General features: G+C 41.6%; 1 protein-coding gene across 6 annotated transcripts in view; it reads right to left on the bottom strand.

Annotated features, from left to right (window-relative positions):
• Positions 1 to 14442, bottom strand: part of LOC108931014 (ETS-related transcription factor Elf-1-like) — a 36072-nt gene that overhangs the window by 15033 nt on the left and 6597 nt on the right. For 3 of the 6 annotated variants that reach the window (XM_029257877.1, XM_029257875.1, XM_029257876.1), the window contains exon 1: positions 12456 to 12979. The exons of 2 other annotated variants lie outside the window; for them this stretch is intronic. The gene's annotated coding sequence lies outside the window, so the exon portion shown is untranslated. Of the gene's footprint in view, positions 1 to 1433; positions 1558 to 12455; positions 12980 to 14442 lie in introns of those variants that run through there. One more of the 6 variants, XM_029257884.1, reaches the window with a different exon arrangement.

Here is a 14442-nt window from a genome sequence, read left to right as displayed (position 1 = left end):
AAACTGACCAGGAGGAAGGTCTCAGATAAAAGTATGCTTGATGGAAAACATAAGTTTGAAAAGAGATCATGTCTAAAAATGCTAGTGTTCCATTCTTTTGTACAGAATCTTAATTCGGTCTTATCAGTGCAAAGCACATGTTGTGTGCCAAGCCTGCTGACAGCAGGAAGAAAGAAAGAACATGAGGTCTGAAGAAAAAAAAAAAAATAAAAAAAAAGCGTGCCAGAAAAAGCAGTGAGAAACTGACCCATGGACCCTAAGGCGGCAGGAAGTGCGTCGCTGTATGATGGGGCTGAGCTGCTTCCTGACTGTTAGACCACAGCCAAGCCCACTGTTCTCTTTGAGGGTGACAGTGGAAACTCACTCCTCTCCACACATACATTCTTACTCTGCATCATCCCACAGCTAAGCTCCTACCTTGCTCAGTTAGGTCACCAGATGTCACGGCCTTCACGGCACTAACCAACTGATTGTGTGTGTGAGGTATGAGAGCAGATGGTGGCACAGAGGGTAGCACAGATGCCTCACAGGCCCTGGGTTAGGGGTGCAACCAAGGATTTGAATCTGTATGGACAGACTGCATGTTCTCCCTATGTCTGCATGGGAATGTGTGTGTGGTCGCCATGCAGTAGACTGACAAACCATCCAATGTGCTCTCTGCCACATGGCCTATGTTTCTGGGATAGACTAACACCATGATCCTCCACTGGACAGTTGCTGGTTAGCGATGAGGAAATGAATGAAGATGATGATGATGATAGAGCAGGTCATGAGAAATGCTGCCCTCAAGGCAGGGCACTTAAGACTTCTGATTACCTTAATTATTCTATGACTATTCTAAACAGTCAAGGTTCGCACTCCTAGATTTATTATTATTTTTTATTATTATTGCTGCTGCAGGGTCTGCTTCAACTGCATTACTTTTCAGAACAGAACAAGAACTGGAGGCTTTCCTCAGCACGTAGGATGTAAAATAGGTCAGCCGCACAGCAGGTTGAAGGTCACCTGTTCTGAGCCTCAATTAGAGCTTGACATGCTACTGACAATGAGCTGTGAAATGTTGCTTTCTGAAACATATTACCAAATTCATAAATAAACGATACTTAAAAAAACAACATTAATCTACTTGGTGCAAACAAGATGTGTGCAGCCTGTGCCGACGACGATGCGATGTAGTGCATATCATGCTTCCAAGACATCCGTTTCGCCTGTATGAAACTGCTGCACCACTGCAAAAGGGTCACCATAATGCAGGCAGGCAAACGCAGACATATACTACAAAACAAACCAAGTAATAGTCTCGCTATTAACCTTATCATTTCTTCCTGAGAAAATTTTTCTCCCTGAAATAGTTTGATTTGAGGACATTTGGGTTATTTTGGCTGCTGTGTTAAGTGCCAGGTACAAGACCAGACTGGAAAATGAAAACATACCTTGTCCTGAGGACATTCCGAGTAATTTCAGTGGCCTACACGCAGGGCAAAGCCAATGAAAAGAAACATTGCACAGTTCGCTGTGGCTGAATCTGCCATCTGTTAACCTTGCCGTCACAGACGAGGCACAGATCAGCCCTAGTAATAAAACCGGGCAGAAATTATCCTTAGAACCCCTTTGTTTAAATTTATTTGCATCGGCCCCAGCTACCCTCACTTTTGAAACATCACGCAAAGTATTTCAGTTCCTGTGAATCAAGAAACAGAAGTCTGTCTCTGATTTAAACACACACCCACACACATCACAGGCAGGCACACGCATACAGAAAGAAAAAAAAAAAAAAAAATACACAGGTGACGGCAAACTGAAGCTGCAAACTGCCTCCGCCCAAAAGCCCCCATTGTCTTGGCTTGTCGTGAGCAGACAAACGGGTCTCCCAGCCCCCTACTGCCGATAACAGGTTCCAGCACGGAACAGCTGGGAAGAAAAAAAGGAAAAAAAAAAAAAAAAAAAAAAAAAAAAAAAAGACGTCACAGCAAACTTCAGCAAAAGGTTCCAGGCTCACGGCCTTGGATCCAGCAATCTCACTTCAGCATACTCACTACATTTCTTTATACGCCACATTTCACCGAAGGAGGAAATTTCACGAATTTTAACTGAAGGACTCATCTTACGTGATTGTGGCCTAAAACACAAGCTCTAAAGTCCGTCTGTGAATGGAGTAAACGAACGCTTACAGGTCTGAGAATGAAAGCCCTTCCATAAAAAAACTGGTATTCTTGTTCTCTGTTCAGGCATCACTAAACCAGCTCAACTGTGTTGTCACCAAATTTCAATTAATACCTTCGACACAAAAAGCCAGTCTGGTCACAATGTGTCTGACTTTCAACCCAGCCCCTACCCCCCCACTCCAACATCATATATATAGAACTTAGAACTACAGCAGTGTAATAAGTTTGCATGCTGTATGTTACAAAACAACCGCAACCGAAAACTGACATTTGTGGCATTTTCAAAAAATACTTTCACAGAAAGCAGTCGTTTCACACTTTGCAATGCAACCATTATGTCCACAAACAAACAATGAAATGTGCAGAACAAGACCACCCATTACAGCCGAATGGGCCTTAACGCAAAAAGAAGGCATTTTGCCACTGAAAACTGACTGTCAGTCTTCCATACCCAACTGGGCAATATGATATAAGTAACACACTACATGTGTATTTAAATGTCACAGAATCTCTGTGTACTTTAGTGCAACGGCTAGTGGCCAGTAATCTGGCACTGGGATTCTTCCTGGCTCTACTTTCGTAACGTAAAACAAAGCACAGCTGTTATAACATTGCAAAGAGTAGCAAATCAACAGTAAGAAACCAAAACACTCAGAAGTACAAAAGTATTCTCTGTTTAATGAGAATGAGACTAATGATGGGATTATCAAATGTTGGCGATATCAAGATGAGGACTGGATTCTCCAACAGAGACTGTGATGCTTGTAAGAGCAGGAAAAAAAAAGATTAAGAGGATAACCTCAATGGATAGATGGATGGATGGATGGATGGATGGATGGATGGATGGATGGATGGATGCACTCAATCACACCTGGATAATGGACATAAGCCTTAGACTAAGGACACAAGAAAAGGATTTAAGATTCTGGAGGCAATCCATCTATGTATTCAACAACATTTAACAATATGATTAAAAGACACTGGTTATTGATTAGCTTGGAGTAACAATGACTGTGGGCCACAAACCATGCTACAGAAAATTAAATTGGTTGCTGGTTTGCAGTAATCTGCTTTTTCACAGCTTAAAACTGCAAAGGAACCAGATCAGCTTGTTTGTCAAATCAATGGAAAATGCAGGGTGACTCCATGGCTGTTTGTTGCTGTGACCATTTATCAAGTAACACTCAACTAGATCTCAATATGCAATGTCACCACAAACACCCGAAAAAGAAAACGAGATCCAGTGATTCCACTTCATTTCTGGTATGCATAGCAGAGCTCCATGTTAAAGGCTGTTCAACTGACTGGGACAGGTAATTTACTTAAATGTGCATAGCTGAACACATTATGCACCTGTTCGATAGGCAAGTGGATAATAAATTGAGATAAAATATCAAAAAATGTTTTGCAGTGGCAACCGCCATCGTAATAAAGGAACCTTGTGATGTCACTAATTGCATCACCTCCATTTTGATTTTGAAATCCTCTGTGGAAGGTGCCCAAATTTGTCAAAAAACTGAGCAAAACAGCTCCAAAAGCATGGCAATTTGTCTAGGTTGGACATTTTTTGTAAATATGCTTCCTTTCAAATGAAGACTTCATTGCCTCACTTTTACTGAAATTTACAAGGATATTTTAAACCTAGTCATTTACAGTGCTTACCTTTGCCCTTCTGATATGTTCCATAATTTGACAGGTGTAAAATTTGGTAAAGCAGGAAAATTTGAAATGTGACTATCCAGTGGACAACCAAACAAAAAAAAAAATAAATAATTCTGAGCCCTGCAAAGAGGAAACTCGGCAGAATGAGAAGAGGGAGGCCACACAGGAAATGATGGTACAAATGACCGCCTGTCGACAAAAACATCAAGCTTTTCACAAGTCCTGCTAGGCTCTTCCATGCTGAGGCCAGTATGTCAACGTGAGCCTCACAGAGCGATGGAGAGACAAGATTGGTTCTCCCTATCTCAAGCATCCATTTCCTGGACATTTCACCTTTTAAAGCAAAGAGGACCAAATCATGTTTCGAAGAGCAGAAAATGCTCTTCACGATATTTGAGAAAAGACCGTTCTTTTAAAGATGGAGGACACCTCGGGCACTCTTGCAACCCTAAAAATGAAACAGATCCAGTTGTGGAAAGATAATGGAGAGATGGAAAGTAAATATTTGAGGAGCCCGTTACTTTACTGTGTTTATCAAGTTTGGTCTTTGGTTTAACAGAGGAAGCTTTTGAATAGCAAGGCCCCAATAAACCTCTCAGCCACAAAAACTGGGCTGTAAAGACAAAAACATTCCACAAAAACTGCAACAGACTTTAAAATTCAACATGTTCTAAACTGTTAATACTGCAAATACTATAGGACATAAATGTAACGTTCTAATCGGTTCAAAATGTCTACTTCCCAATCAAACAGTATGCCTCTTGCACAAACAAGGTAGGCAGCAACATGCATAAACAGTGCGCCAACAGAGGAAAATAATGTTATTTTTTTTGATGCTGCAGCTTAGCAATAGAAAACTAGCCTAAATTCTGATTTTGGCCATTTGATGAGGTCACGCATTTCTTGCCTTACACCTGAACACATCGTGAGTGGTGTAACCTGCAGTACGTTAATAGCCCTATTGCCAAGGTGTTTGTGAAATAATGGCATGTAGCAAGCAATAAACAAACAAGACACCTGGAACTTTGGATTTCCTCTTTGTTCGTGGAGCAACTGGTAAATGGGGCTTTGTGCTCTGAAGACAACAGCTTAATCTCAAAAAGCAACGCAACACTAACTCAAACACGGCGCCGGACATGGCATCCTCTCCTGTACGCGGAAATGTGGGAGCATTTACAACATGCAAACAACAGGCAAATGAGGAGCGGTCGTTGCCAGGGAACGGCCTTTCAGGGAAGCGGGTGCGCAGTGGACGAGGGGTGTTAGTGATATGGCTTTCATATTTATATTGCTGAACAAACAGATCGGAGGCACCCATTTCAGTCCACCGCTGATGGAGAAGATTGTGTTTCGGTGGCCAAACTAACCGACAGTATAAAAGCTTGTCTGACAAAGACAATTCTCCACCTTACCATGATAGCTTCATCTCATCACATGTAGCCTACAGCAAGTCATTTTTGGGCAACAGGTGACACCAAAATGTACAAATTTCATGTGTTTTTTTTTTTGCCGTCGGACCTTTGGAGAATAGGGTGTATCCTTAAGTTCAGCAGTGTAATGTAGAGATATCAGTCAGTAAAGTAAATTTATGACATCTTCCCTTTATGAAACGAGTTCATAAAATGCCACAGCAAGACCGAAAACAATAGGTATAGGACATACAAAAATTACCTTCTCTACATGCTTAAAAATAACCTCACTATGATTTAACTGGAGCTCCTGTGCAAGACATGTCAAATAAATAGGTGTCACAAAATGTGTAACCGCTTGCTCACTCATGATGAATAACCGCTTGTCCAGTTCAGGGTCATGTTCGTCTGAAGTCGATCTAGGAAACACAGGGCACCAGGGTAGGCAGGGAATACCACGGATGGGACACCAGTCCATTGCAGGCGCATCATAGCACAATACAAAATGGGGGGAAAAGAAATGTGCAGCTCAAATTTTTTGCCAGACCGTCAGTGTGGTGTTGTTTGTGCAAGCTTGCTAGCAACATGTAACCTTTAAAAACAAGACAGGAAGTAGATTTATCACATAAACCATTGATCATATGGGCTAGCTGGGGCATGAACAGACATATTACACTTAAACGTGAAATAAAAATAGTTATCATACACTGATATGCTTTATGGAGCTGTGATGCTAAAAGATGCAGAAACACACCATTTACAGTTATTCATTTAGCTGAGGCTTTTTCTCCGAAGTAACTTGACAGACCCTGTTAAACTACTTCACAATTATTTACCTATTTACAGCTGGGTAATTTTTACTAAAGCAATTTAGGGTAAATGCCTTGCTCAAAGGTACTACAGCTAGAGGAGAGACTCAAACTTATTTGCTACAGGTATAAAGGCAGCAGTTCTAATCACTATGCTACCAGCTGCCCCAACATCATGTGGTCTTTGAAAAAATTTGAACCCTTTCAATTTGGTGGGGGCAGGATGCATTTTTTGAGGCCTAGGTTTTTGTTGGTTGCAAACAATTCCATAAATTTAATAAAAGTGAATATCTGGGTGAAAGTGTAAAAGTGAGCATATTCATTAAGTAGATTGGATACTGTCTTTCCATCCAAAATCTCCATCTTATTGTCATGGTTTCTACTCTGCGAGAATCCCTACTGATATACTTGGATTTCTCTTTGCTCAGCAAAGAGTTTAGTCCTTATAAAAGCAATTTTTAAAGCAGCCTCAAGACAACCACAGTGTGAAATTTCACTATGACTCACCCTTTCATTGATCTGACCTCTTGGTATGAATTTGAGGCTCAGGGCAAAAGCTCCAATACAGCAATTCCCACCTCACATCAGCTACTTTCAATGGAGCGCTCAACACGGCATGCAGTCAGCTCAAGCTCCACATTCTCGAAGCGAGCGGCTGGACCAGAACGCCTGCAGGTGGTATGGACAGTTCGGCCCACCATTCAAAACCTGAAGAACATACACCTGTCAACTTGCTCCTTTCAGCTTGTGCTCCCGCCGGCTGTCCCAGCATCCCCATGGGGGTATGGCAGAGGGGCTCGCCCAAGAGCGGAGCCACGCGGGTGCAGTTCTGTCTAGACGTTGGGCGGAGGAATGCACCAGGGCTCATCAAGGGCTCATTAACTCAGCCCGACTGGGGGAAAGCTGCCCAACCGAGTGCCTCCATCAGTGCGGGTGCAGGGGGTGGGGGCAGCCAGCAATATGGAGGAGGGGAAGAACTACACAGTTGCTACGAGCTCTTACCTCTTAATGTACTCACTGTAAACACAGTTGCTGCAGATTTTTAAGAAAGGTGAGAAGTAACGCCCAGAACTAAAATGCTAATGGGAAAGGAGCATATTTACTCCTGCTAAGCATAACGGCCGCTGAGGTTGGCAGCGTCACTGAGCAGCATGCCAGCACAAAACAGGAAATAATATGTGCCATGGGGCTCACCCCGGTGCCCCATGCCGGCATCCGGCTGATAGAGATTTCAGATTTAGAGATTTAGTATCAGTGTGTCGTCTCGCGGGTCCATCTACAGCAGTTATTTCACCGTTACGTTTCAACGTACGGCGGAGCGCAGGCACATGGCACCTGTGCTGAGCTCACATTCACACATTCACTTAGCCGGCAACAGGAAGCCTTCCCTTGACAACAGGCTGAAGTGAAATTGGCCCACGCGTCACACCATCCGGGCTCCTGCCAAGCAAAGCACGTGTTTCCGTAACCTCCAGAGAAACTCGTCATATCTATAACAGATTTCCACTTGCGTCAAAAAAGGATCTGATGCCAAAAGCTTATTTACAAAATCGCCAACAATTTTCAGTATAAGCTTTTATACTTAGCCTTTAATCTTACTCTGCTAAACACGAGAGATTGTTATTTACTGTATATTTTTTTATGTCCGAAACTATTGTCAGAATGCAGAATCTAATATCCATTTATAGAATAAAATGAAGAAACAAAGGGCTGGGACGGGGGGGAAGAAACCATAATACCACATATAATTTGCAGAAAATGTACACCACCCATTTTTATACAGTTAATTAAGTGGGTTAAGCCAAAGGTTTATCATCACAGCCACCATTTTGACCTTTACACCACCAACCCACTTCTCCAGTTGTCCTGCCCTCTACCTCAAAGCAGCCAATCAGAGCCTTCCAGAAGTTGCGCAACCTTAGAGCAATATCGCAAGAAGGTGTAAACTCAGTCCATATAAATTATACTATACTGGGCGCAAGATAATTTTTTTACTCTCTACAGCCTGGAAGAACAAAAAATACATCCACCCTCTACACCCTGTGGGACAAGTATAATGGGGGGGTCACAACTCTTATTAGCAGCTGAAGGATATACACCATCATACATCATTTCACATGACCAGAGATCATGTTGCATGACTGGGATGGCCGTGCTTGTTATCCAAAGCATCATCTAGTGACTCACAACAGGAACAGTGATCTTTGTGCGTGGGCAGTGTAGGTGTGTTCAGGAATGTGCGTGTTTGCTTGTTCAATGTCATCCTGCCTACTTCCATTATATTATGAGTGCTATAGCATGAAAGCATGAAGACATTAACTGTGTGAATGCAGATAGAGTAACTCAAGACAGAAATAAAGTTACATCTGAGATTGTACAAGGTTAATAAATGGTCTTTTCAGCATCTAGCTCCTAGAAGTGCCCCACTTTGTACAATTACAGGTTAATTTTCCTTGTTGGTTAAATCTGTTTATATCCATTTCACTGAAACTGATGCAACTATAGTGTTCTATTATGGAGGGGGGGGGAGGGAGGGAGAAAAAAAAAAAAAAAATGTTGGAAGGTTGAAGTGAAAACCTGTTTGCCCATAGTTAGCTCGCCAGGAATACAATATAATATAGCTTCAATACATTAAATAAACATGCTTGACCAGTAAGCAAAACATCAACAAATTTTTTTGCTCTAAGCTATCATCATAGATTGTAAGGCTTTTTTTTCCCCAAGCCTGTAGTGTCACATCCCTTAAAAACTCTTCAGAAATTCTTGAGAAAACCTCAAGCCATAAACGTAAGAATCTTGGAACCTCTGAAAATCTGCTGCTGCCAGCATTGCAACTTTCGGCAAGAAGCCCCTAGCATCCTTTCCAAAGATTGTTAATATTGCTATTTTCCAGGTGTAGGAATGGGGGGGAGAAATCACATCAGCCTTCAGTCACTCTGGAGTGGAGACTCCGTGTCCCTTTGTACGTCAGAACAATGGCCCACCAGTCTAAGCTTGTTTGCTAAGGCGGGACAGCTGCGATCAGGGAAGTTCGAGTTATGTCGTCTCATGGAAATAGTGACCAGCATGAAAATGCAATGCAAATGTTTTCAGCAAAATTCACATTCAGACAATCGACTACCAGCTCTTCGCTTACTTGTGTGTGAGTAACTTCTTTTTTCAAATGGAGAACATACAGTTCATACATGTAGTCTAGCAACTAATTTTGAACATGAGCAGCAGGCTATTGCAGCAAACCACAAAAGCCACCTATGAATGTTCCCCCCAAAAAAACAAAAATGCAGCGCAGCCACATTCTATGAGGACATAGATTCTGTTCAACTATATTTACATGTATTTATTTAGCAGTTTTCTCTAAAGTAGCTTCGAACAAAAACTATGTGGTGTTATCAGCCGACACACCTTATTAACCAAGGTGACTTGCACTGCTAGATACACTAGGTCACTCATCCATACATCAGTGAAACACACTCTCTCTGTGTCACTCACTCATTATTGGGAACAGCATGTCTTTGGACTGTGGGAGGAAACCAGAGCACCCAGAAGAAACCCACCCAGACACGGGGAGAACACGCAGACTCCACACAGAATGAGCAGGGATCAAACCGATGTCCTCTCGCACCACCCAGGCGCTGTGAGACAGCAGCGCTACTCGCTGTGCCACCGTGCTGCCCATCCAAAACCGCTGTCTTATTATGCATTATTACATGCATACAACTATATTACGTGCCTATATACTTGTGTGTACATAGACTATGTGTTGTGTTTACTTGGGGGTGGAAAGAGGCATGCCAACGCGAAAGGTTCGAGCCTTAAAAGTAACATAGGTCCATTGTTCAGGTTTAACTCTCTAACAGAGGGCTTCCCAGCTCTCCAGAGCATGTTTTGGGTCCTCGCCAGGAGCCCTGACTGGCCGTCTCCGCGTGCGCCAAGGGGCCGCCACACTGGGGGCTTTGTGCTGACGGAGAAAGACACACAAAGAAGACCTTAGCCCCCTGGATCAGCCCCCCACCCTGTGCCCTGAATCACCCCCTTTCACTGTCTGTATCAATAATTCAGCACTTCTGCAGAGATACAGAGCATGAGAGAGACAGACAAAAAGACAGAGAGACAACTCTGAGATGCTGGGAGACAGAAAAAGCAAACCACTATGCTGTTAAGCAGATGTGCAGAGCATTTGCAAGAGAAGGGAGGGTGCGTGTGCATCTGTGTGTTTGGGGGGTGTTCGGATACAGAGGTGGTTGTGAGTGGCATGCAAGTGTTCAGGCCAGAGGGGGACTGAGGCGAGATCAGTTAACAGAAAGCCGCCGAAGGCTAAACGCTTCTACTAAGAATGACAAGAGAAACAGCCCTTGTGACTCCATTTATTGGGTTTAAAAAAAAAAAAAAAAAAAAAAAAAGTTCAGGTACACAACATGGACATCCGGAACTCCCTATGGTTGGCAGTGACTGGAGGAATAAAAAGCAGTCAGAAAGTTTCTCATGTTTCAAGTCTTTTTTTTTTTTTTTTATTATTCTGACCTTTAGCATCATCTGAAAATAGAAACCTAAAGAGGTTAAAAAGTAATCCACACACACTTTCTGAAACGCTTGTCCCATACGGGGTCGCGGGGAACCGGAGCCTACCCGACAACACAGGGCGAAAGGCCAGAGGGGGAGGGGGACACACCCAGGACGGGACGCCAGTCCGTCGCAAGGCACCCCAAGCGGGACTCGAACCCCAGACCCACCGGAGAGCAGGACCCGGTCCAACCTACTGCGCCCCCAAGTAATCTACAGTAAAATCCAAAAAAAAAAAACCCTCAGTAGAGCCACCTAGTATATGCTCAAGTCCAATATCTCTTGCTCTCCACCTCCAAAGACCCACAACTTAATAATAATTTAGCTACATGTGTACAGGTATCCTGAGGCATCTGGGCTATCCTATTTCTGGATTTTGGAAAGACAGACCCACCAGAGGCACTCCCATGTGCAGCTGCAGGAATGACTGTGGAAGTACTGAGACATGCTTGACCTGGGATACTCACCCTGGGCTATGGGTCACATTGCTGCGGAACAGGTCTGAGTACACCGAGTCTCAATTACCGTCACATGCACCAAGGACGACTATGACGTAAACGCTTGCCTTGGTTGTTTTCATCACAATTGACCAAGTAATGCATGAAAATGGAAGGAGGCCATTTCTGTGAAATGAGTCCACTATGGTCCTGTGCCAACGTCAACGCTACCTGATGGGTCTCGCCAATGAAGGTGACATGGAATTGGGATTACGGTCAACTTTAAGGTCTAAATTAGCAGGAAATGTAGCTCTGAATTATAGTTAAGGAAATATAGTGGCTAATTGCAGCAACTTCACAGCCACTTACGAAAATCCTCTTCCCATCTCTATGACACCAATGTGGAGCGTTGTTTTTTGGCATCGTATTGCTGTGATGGACACTTCTCCTTAGTGCTATGCTATGCGTACAGGAAAACCTCCTCTGATTCCAAAGTTCCAGAAATGCTGGAAGTTTAAGAAAGCTACAAAGTCTCAAACTTTTCTTCTTCTACTCTCTGCAAAAGGAACCACTGAGTTTGGAGCCACAAAGTGTGGTAAAAAGTTCTGTGAAACAGGAAACACGCTTTCATCATTGCTGCTCAGATGGATATCAGAAGACCAGTCATTAACCTGTTTTATCCAAGAAGATGATTTATAATCACCATTAAAATTGTAATACACTCAAAAATTCCACCTTTACTAATAAAAAAATATCATTTCAGACACTGCCTTTTGCTGAATGACATAGATTCTTCCCTCCAGTAAAACAAGCTATTTCTCAAAGTCAAGAGCGTCATGCCTATATTTCAGCTCGAATATTACACAGAACGCATCATGTGCTCTGTAACCCCTAGAAAAAATAAGTTGGTTTTAGAGGTAACTTGAGCTCAAATAAATATATTCATAATCTTTTTATGAGCTTAGCTACTGGACTGTGACACTGATAAAATGAAAGCATGTGTGTATTATATTTAGTACCACCTCTTTATGTTATTACCATTACATAGATACATACATATAAATCTCATGCTGACTTATTGTTATGTGCGCTTACGGCACCAAATCTGTCATTCTAAAAAGAAAACACCCTGAAAGTGATATGTATAAGGCAAAATATTACATCACAGGACAGTTTAACATAGGAAAGCAACCTAACAACTAGATACCAGCTAAAACTAAACTAAACTAATTTGCATACCAAATCAAAAGGGAATTTTATCTAAAACCAGAACTGGTCTGAATAGAATGAAATATTATATATTTAAATGCAAAGTATTGGCAACTTTAAAGAATACAAGTGCTTTTATTTGACACAGAACGAGACAATCAGAGAAACAATTCAGCTTTCAAAGAGACTCGTTAGATTACCAACCTCAGAAAATTACAGCACGTACTCCAGTCTTCATGTCACAACTATCCAAAACAACAGAAAGGTGTGGAACCTGTTTCCAAGCAAACAACTCAAATCCCAAGAAAAGTAATGGCAACAAAATATAATTTTACATAATCCTTGGATATTCGAGAGGGGGGGAGGAAAAAAAATGTGGTATTCCAAGTATATAACTCGCGGCTCTCCCTTCTTGACGTAATGCTAAATAAAATGTTTAGAAAAAATAAAAGATTAAAGGAGGCAATGGCTGGCTGTTGGAAATAAAAAAGAAGAAGTGTGGTGTAGCAACTTGCTTCTCTCACAATGAGTCATGGAACAGTCAGCTATTGGACAGGGGGCTGCAAGCAGAAGTGCCGGGCTAGCCAATCCGACGGCTGGGCAAGCCCCACATGCAAATATATTCAGGTGAATGCTTGCGTGACTGCTGATTGGTTAAGGGAGCTCCCAGGGGGAGGGCACATGGACAGGGACGCAGCAACCATGAGGCAACACCTGGATTCGTACCAGAAAACTGTGTTTTTTTTTTTAAAAAAAAAAAAAAAAAAAAACCATTTCTCTGTTTGACACTTGATCACAAAAGAACATTTGAACTCTGAAATTTAAACTACCTGGCTTTTTTTTTTGCATGGAAGAACACTTGTTTTGTGAATACTATTACCAAAATAATAAGCAATAAATAAACATAGTTTAACTCTTGCCACAATATGATCCCAATGTTACCCCTAGAAAAGCAAAAAAAAAAAAAAAAAAAAAAAAAAACATTAAATATTTAATACCTCTCAGGCTGGAGTGACAGGTAGTGTATTCCTGATCTCTGTTGGTACACAAAAGATCTGTAAATTAACTCGTCACAACAGATCAACAAACATAAAAGGAGAAATTTAGCAGGTGGTCACATATGACAGATGAACACCGCAGACAGCTTCTTGTTTTTATTGGCTTGTTCTAGCTGCGCTTTAACGTCAGATCCGTATTATGGCACTTTCTTGTTCGTGGCTAATGAGTACTGTAGACAAGCAAACTTTTAAAGTTCCACGGCAAAGCACAACACTGAAATATGCATTATATGAATGAATTAATCACCAGGCAACATGCCTAGCCCCTTAAGGCATTCAAAATATTCCTGTAAATAAACATTTTCAAAAGTAATTACAGTAGCTATCAAGTAAAAAGGCCAACAGTGTGCAGATTTTCATAGGTTTAACAAAAATCAGTAATAAATCCATGTTTAAAATGAAGAAATTAAGAGGTAGCTGTAAATATAATTGTTTTCAGTTTCTTTAAATCAGAAGTATAATCAGACACACAACTGTTTGTTGACATTACAACAGTTCATTCATTCATTCATTATCAGTAATCACCTGTACAATGCGGGTTCAGAGACTATTTTCATTGGGCACTGGGCAGTGTACACCCTGGATGGGACGCCTTGCACCTTATGTTTCTAAGGCACACTCTGGTATTAGTAGCATATATAACGTGAGTACTGTGCGGCATATTCAACGAATTGAAGCAAAGTTGTTATGATTGGTATCTGATGTTTTAACTGGTCTTTAATGTTTGCTTTGTTCATTTTTCACTGAACTTTGTATGATCTTGGATTTACAGTATGTTGATTTGTGTTGGTCTTGTGCTTGTTTCATCTGCAAATGTTAAATGGTGTTTGTAATGTCTTTCTATTTTTAACTGAAGTTAATAAAGAAAAAAACAGTAGCATATATAACAATGCATTATAGTGTTTTGTCATGTCGTTGCAGAATGAGCTGAGCATTATGAAGAAAGCAAGACAATTCTTCTAAAACATTTATACCTCATAATTCCACACAGATGTTTTTGATAGTTTAGGTTTCACAGTGAAACTAACCCTGGAAGTTCCCTTAGAAATTTGTCCTATTTTGGGAGCTTCCACCGTAGGTGTATAACATAAAAATACATTCTTTTAAATCTGTTCATGGAAGCACCGGGCTGC

The sequence above is a fragment of the Scleropages formosus genome, chromosome 14, assembly GCF_900964775.1.
Source record: "Scleropages formosus chromosome 14, fSclFor1.1, whole genome shotgun sequence".
NCBI lineage: Eukaryota > Metazoa > Chordata > Actinopteri > Osteoglossiformes > Osteoglossidae > Scleropages > Scleropages formosus.
This window is presented reverse-complemented; position numbering and strand designations above follow the sequence as displayed.